Here is a 7,809-nt window from a genome sequence, read left to right on the forward strand (position 1 = left end):
TTTTTTACACTAAGAAATACACATTCACTCCCTTACAATAGAATAATTTTGTGAGCTCCCTTTCTTCTCTACTCTTGCTTGATTTTATGCTATTGAATCTTTCTTGCTTGATGGATGCATGCTAGATAAGTTTGCTTGTAAGTTTCCCTCTTGCATTAGCTTCTTGTTCTTCCACTTCCTTTTGTGAGAGAGAATCATTGCAAATACAAATGTCTATTTGCCTTCATCTAGGTGAAGAGAGCTCTTCCTTCACCCCCTTAGAAAGGAGAAATCCAGTGTGACACAAATGGAGTGAGGATGGGATGGATGAGCTAGCATACCCACATTGGGAAGATGCACTACAGCTCAAAGGCAAGACCCTAAAGACACATGATTTGGCAAAGGCTAAGGTAATCGCTTAACTTGAACATATTTGGAACTGTTGATAGGGACTAGCCTAGGACTTAGGTCTGTTCTTTTGTCCATTCTAATCTATTAGGATTACCTATTATCACCTAAGGTCGATTAGGAGGCCACACTCCAAAAACATACAGTTTTAGAGCCTTGGATGTGTTTAGTTTTATTGTTTTTTATTTTGTTTTGAAGCTTGTTGCATTAGGGAATTCTAGTTATATATCTTGGAAGGAGAACCATTATTTCTAGGCCTTTTTTATGATTTTGAAAATTAGAAAACTTTGATCTTGTTAGTTATTAAGCCAAGGAATAGTCTAGCAATTAAGACCATATTAGGGAGTTTGGTAAAATCCCATTACTTTGGGTATTTGCTTTTCAATCTAGTTTTTGGTATATCTTGATCATACCAATTTCAAAGTTATCAAAGAATGTGGATTTAGAATATACTCTTCAAGAGCTTTCCAAATGATATGTCACATGAGGGGGTTTTGACAAAAGCTTAAAAGGGTTCACCATGCTCTCCCTTTTTAATCTTGGAAAATGGGAATTGGGATTTTCAAACTCCCTAATATGGTATTAATTATGATTAGGAGTGGAATCCACTCAAAAAAGATCCATTAGGTGTGGATTATAGTGGGATTCTTAGACTGGATTAAGCTCCATCAGGAGTGAAATCTGCTCCAAAAACATAAGCATTAAGCTCTATTAGGTGTAGAGGTGGATAGTTATTTTTGGTTCATACATTTTATATTTTTCCATGTATTGTTGGAATTGGTAACTTAGAACCATATAAAATCAATCAAATAACAGTTAATTACTTACATAACTACCACTAACTAGGATTATGACCTTTAATCACCTCCCATCAAGTCCAAAAGTCTAAAAAAACTCCAAAAACCAACTCTTGGGTGAGTCTTAGGTTAGGAGACATGAGCCCGAATTCCTACAAAATAAGACATGAGTCACACATAAGAGTCAACACATGTGAGTCGGAAGAGACATGAACCGTGACCATGGAGACATAAGCCTGAATCTAGATACATGAGCTATGAGTCTAAAGGCACGAGTCTAGAACATGAGCTATAAGTCTAGATACATGAGTCATGAGTTTGGAGCTATTGATGTAAGTTGCGAGGCCAAACGTGAGTCTAGAGGTAGATATACATAATATTATACTAACTAATTATTATTGCCTTAAAGACTTATAAGGACATAAGTACTCATGTCCTTTAAAGACTTTTAAGGACATAAGTACTCATGTCCTTTAAGGATTTTCTTATCATACAATCTATACCACAGCTACAACTTCAAAGGAAAATTCTTGTCCTTTGTAAATGATAATTGTACACCAACCTTATCATAGGCCTCTTTCATAAAAGTCTGTACCATAGGTAGGACTATTTCATAAAAGTCTATAAAATATATAGGTCTATTTTATAAAAATAAAATCCGTAAGCCTATTAAAAAAAAGGCATGATCCTACATATGTAAGCCTATAGAAACGTGAGTCTAAAGGTGTGAACCTACAGATGTGACCCTAGCAAAAACAAAAAGAGTTTCAAAAGGCCAAAAAGCTCAAACAAACAAAAAAAAAATCTTTTTATCTTGAGTAGACTAGTCTGAAATTAGTTTCAAACACTTGTTTTAGAGAAATAGATACCTAAATAATACCACAATCTAGATTAATTATTGGAAATGCTAATAGGGTTAATGATAGCACATTAAGCCACACTTCCTCAAACCCACCCAACCCTTGATCCCAACAACAAATGATCAACACCACTCAACAGAGTGCTCCCCTATTTAAGAAGGCAAAACTCCTTTCGATCCACCTCAAGTGAGGAGCTTTGAGAAGAAATGAGACAACTAAATGTAGATGATGGCGTGAGTAGAGGAACAATGGAACACCCAGAATAGGAGAGGACACGGTCCTCCAAGCTCCAGATTCACCAATTGGCTACCCTATCTTTGGGTGTAGCTTGAGTGAAGGAGCAGGAACATAGGGACCACCAACCTCAAGGTTCTCTCCTTCAAGAAGTGGTTAAAACATGTCATATGCGACAATGTTTCAAACATTTAGTGTTGATCCTAGGCTAGGTGGTATACTGCAAGAGGTGACCCCCATGGCCAAGCAGCCCAGTAACTATAGCCTTATGGCAATTTGGGGCATGTTCCTTTTGTTGTACCATTAGGGACAAATGTTCCTCAAAGCGCCCAGTAGTACACATAGTGTAATTAAGAGTTCTGTCTTCTCAAGCCCATTATATAACTTTCTTCACCACAAAACCAAGTCCTAGATCTTTTCCATTTGCATGGGGAATAGGGAACATGACAAATAATGCTAACCTTAACTTATCGTGGGAAACTTGCCGGTGTCCAAGATCGTATCTCGGTAGACTCCAAGCTTTGTCAGTGGTAGATATAGCACCACTCTCTTACCTCCTCCTCAAGCGGTCATGAGGTTGCCATTCTTCATACAAGGGAATTTACTCCTTTCTACTCTCACACTCAAGAATATAAGCATGAAAGGAACATGCACCGAGAATGTAGGTCTCTCTCTCTCTCTCTCTCTCTCTCTCTCTCTCTCTCTCTCTCTCTCACACACACACACACACCATAGATAAGCAAGAAAGCAAGGAGATAATACTAGACTCAATCGGCACAAAGGGGGATTGTGTCCCATTATGAGAATAACGTTATTGATACAACTGGCTCTTATTCACACTTAGGAATCCAAAATGTAATGAAAGATGAACTAAATGCTTTCAAATTACATAGTTTTATAGCATAGCCAGCTACTACAACGTTTAGAGTGCCATTTCATGACACTTATTGGGCTATCTCTCGCATGTAATGGAGAGATGCTAAGTTAATCCCAAAATGGGGTTAACATCCCCCTACCTCTGATCCAAATTATGTCCTCAGAATCTACTACCACCCACAAGGCTTGCTAGTCTAGATATTATTTGCAGCTTTTCCTTATCTGGAGCACATATAGTGTGCGGTGTAGGAAGTACGAGGTTTTATGCATGTGTGAGGGAAGGCAGTGGTAGAGGTGATGATAATAATACACAATTTCACTGTTGGTGGAGGACCATTTGTTGCTTAAATCAAATTGCACACCTTCCCTGTTATATGGACATAATCATGCTGAATGTCAACGATGAGAAGGATGATGAGCTTGAAAAACCTGACTGTCATGATAACAATGGGGCAAGATTTGGAATGATTTGCTACACAGTGATGATAGTGGTAAGCATAAATTTTCTCATTGTTGATTTAATGAATTAAAAGAGCTGCCCTCAAAGTACATAAAATTGTAAATAAAAGATGATTTGCAAGCATACCTTTCGTGGAACTCCCTAGTTGTGAATCTTTGTTTGATGGGCATGTACAAGGGGTCCACACATGTAGATATCATGGAGATTCCATGTAAATATCTACATATTCTTTGATGGTGAGAAAAGGAAATCTCCAGGTTTGCTAGATACCAAAGTTTGCAATTGGAACTTGGCCATCCGCATCCATTTGTATCACCTCTCGTAACTGTGCCACCCCTTGACTCGACAGTATGCACATGCCTCCATCGCTTGTATGTGTGGGTGATCATGAATGTGACTATATGTATCTTGAGCAAATCCGCTAGACACAGGCTAGCTAGCCTTGAGCCTCTATCCACATTGGACCATAAGGTCTCGTGTTGCTCCATGGTGCCATAGTTTTGTGTTATCTGACCGGCCACCTACTAAAGGATATGGTACATTGGTGGATGGCTCCATCACCACAGCATAAGCTTCAGCTTGTAGGGGAGTGGTTAGGTCAAATGGGGTAATCTATAGAAGGGCTTGCCACATCAAATGAGGTTTCAAAAGTGGATTCCCACATATTATAATTTGCTCATATTTCGGGGCTGGGAGATCCAAGATGGGGTCTATAGTAGGACCCGTTGCATCATGCTCGTGTGGTGTAGGATTCGGCCTTTGGCTAGCCGTCCAGTGGTTCCTCGGAGGCAAGAGAGTTAGTGGGAAAATAAAAAGAAGAAATAGGAAAATCTTGCTGTCATCCTTATTTTTATTTTCATAGAGGGTAGATAACTAAGAAGTTATAAGATGAAACATCGGGTAAGTTTGTTCTCTACATCATTATCCTGTTTATCTACATTCCCATCATTGGAAGAAGGTAGTGGTGGTTTCTTGGTGGTGATAAAGAAATAATGTAATGCATGTAAATATTCTTCCTCAGGGAATATGGGATATTTTATGTGCACCTAGTCAAAGTCATCTACTAATGTTGTTAATAAAGATTATAGGTGTGCACAAATAATATCAAAAAGGTAAAGAAAGCCATAAGGATGATAAAATTTGCTATTATGTAGTAAGAGAAGGCATTGGTGGGTGTCTCAATCTTCTACCTAGCCATGTGTGAGTATCCAAGTTAAGCTTTCCTAGAGTTTATGAAGGGAAGCTACAAAAGAGTTGGGAATAGATGGTTTTATTACATCAATGGCCTCATCTCCCCATCGCTAAAGTTAGTAGAACTAATTAGTATTCTGCACCATTATCGGACATTTAGCACTATAGGGTGTAGGGGATATATGTACATGAATTGAGCCTCATTAAGTTCGAGGCCCCCTGTGAATATAGCCATCATAATGGTGGGGTCAACATACCCTGTAGTATTTTATTGTATTAGTTCTAAGTCCCCCTTAGTTCCTCAAGTTAATATTGTAGTGGCATAAAGAGAGTGTTAAGTGAAGCAAAAAATAGGGAAAAAGTTTTGTGAGGGGCTTGATGAACCACTGGAAGGTCAACCAATGGGACTGCCCTATCCACGAGCTTATTATAGGTATCTTCTTCTTCCGGCATGTTGGGTTCTACTTGTAGCCATAGCAGCTATTGGTGAAGGTCAGTGAGTTGATGCTCTTGAGCTTACAGAGCTTGGGTAATTTGTAGCCTCCTTTGGTGGCGAGCTTCTTGGAGTTAGAGATTTTGAAGGAGTAGGCCATCCTTCTCTATTTTGTAGTAGGCCTATCTCAGCTTGTAATCTGACTATCACAACATGGGCATCCATAATTTTCTCATTAAGATGAGAGATGAAATGTTGGTGGGTAGCTAGCCAATATAGTCACCCTTTTGGTTTGGAGGTCCTACAAGGTCGCCTTGAGGTCCTTGACCTGTATGGTGTAGTTGGCATAGCTAATTTCATAGATGTCTTTGGCCTATTCCAGCTGCCCTTGTAACACCTCCATGTGTGCCTTTAAACCCACTTCAGTGGCCTTTAACTCTCTCTATCCTTCTCTTCCAAATGGTGTTCCAGGGCTTTTTTATGATCATCATTGGTATTGGATAATTTGGTCTGGAGATCCTAAAGATTTGAGTCATTGGGGCTGGTGGGTCGGATTGGGAATTCGACCCACCGGGCATGCCAGGTGTTGGGGCCAGATAACCGCCAAGCCGAATCGTCATCGGAACGTTAGAGCCGTGGACCAGTCTGACGCATTTAGTATGGTCGATTAATTAGGCCATTATGGATGTAACCACCGTGCTTAGAGCGCCATTTCTTGTACTCTTTTGTAACACGCATTAAGAAATATAAAGATGTAATGGAAATCTATGGTGGTGTTAATCAAGTTTCTAGGCATTCTATATATCCATCTCTTCTTTTTACCATTTATGTATATCCATCTTTTTAAGTCTTCTTTGTTCATGTTTGCAATGAGGTAATACATACGAGTCGATCTGTTTTGTATAATTGTTCTGTTGCACAATCTCTTGTTAATCGATACAGTCTATTTCCTACATTTTCCTCTGTGTGTGCTTTGTATCAAACTGGTGTATTGCTACGTGCATAACCAGAGACACTCAATAGGTTGTTGTTTGGGTAGTAGTCATTCAACAACAAACAATGATAGGTAAATATATCTAGTTCTTTGATAGTGGTGCTAGCAAACACATTACTTCTTAGCATGATTTATTTTCCTCCCTTGAGGTTGCTCTTCAAGGGATAAAGAGGCACAGTCACATATGCAAACAACTCCCCATATCCACTGAAAAGAGTTGGTAAGGATGTTCTCACTGCTAAAAATGGTGGTATAATCACTCTCTCAGAAGTCTTGTTTGTGGTAGGCATTAAAAAGGACTTGTTTTCAATCTCTATCATTGCTAGGGCAAGCCTAGTGTGGGTGAGATTTGCCATGATGATGACAACAAGTGTAGAGTTCATGACCAGAGTGATGGAGACAACATTATGGTATCCACTATTCTAATCCATGGGCTTATAGGTTGGAAATCCATCAAACTTGGTGATCAACTTAGAGATGGTGGGTTTGTTTCATTCTTTTCTCGGTCCTTGTGTTGGCTGAATTGGTGTTGGCGGTGCGATTCCAGTAGCTACCCCCTCCCTATTTCCATGGCTATTCAAGGTTTCTAAGAGATAAAGCTAATATAAATCCTTGTGAAGGTGTGCTGAATTTCTTTATATTGTTTTAAGTTGTAATTTTTTCTATTGCTGAGTTCAATCTTCAAAAGAAAACTTCAATTCAACAAGCATAACTCAGTGCTAAAATATGCTCGTACTTATGAGTCTCATGAGTGGTTTAGAGTTTTAATATGAAACATGTGCAAGCTAGCATGTGTTTGCATTACTTGAAAAGATACAACAATATTGTAAGATTTTTGGTACCCATAATATAACCATGGTTCATTATCTTATTATTGTTATTAGCATTTAGGACAAGTGTAACATGCTATCTCCATGAGACATACACCATTTTGTTGAGGTGTGTAAGGCACTCTACATTAATGTTTAATGCCTATAGATGAAAATCCTTTGACATATACTCCCCCTTGATCTATACAAAGGGTGAAAACTTTACATGCACCATTTTTAACCGTAAAAATAAAGTGTCTAAAGCATGTAATAACCTTTGATGGATACACCCATGTGTGGCTAGAGTAGTCATCAATAAAATTCACAACCTAGAGATATTCCTTGATCAATTTGTATCCTCTTAATACCATATACATCACCATGTATATTAAGCTATAACTTCTAGATAGCCCTGAGAATTGATCCATCTTTTAGGAATTACATCTTGTCCCAAATACACCCTTCACATACATGTTTGATAGGGGTCTCAATCTTTGGAAACTTTGGCACCATCTCTTACCTTTTAAGGTGCAACAAACTACCACCAAAGTGGGCATGCCATAGCTCTACATCACCCATAACATGTGTGGCAATAACTAAACAAGCATTATGTACCAATGTCTCATATATGTCCAACCTATAATGCTCATGGATTAGAGTAGTGTGGATACCATAATTTCCCATAGAACTGGAGACCGCATACCACACTTAGAAATGTTTAATCAAATCTGTGAGGCATTCAGCTACATGGACGATCAAGTCAAGGTG

Source organism: Cibotium barometz, chromosome 43 (assembly GCF_041138505.1).
Source record: "Cibotium barometz isolate CiBa-2024 chromosome 43, ASM4113850v1, whole genome shotgun sequence".
Classification (NCBI taxonomy): domain Eukaryota; kingdom Viridiplantae; phylum Streptophyta; class Polypodiopsida; order Cyatheales; family Cibotiaceae; genus Cibotium; species Cibotium barometz.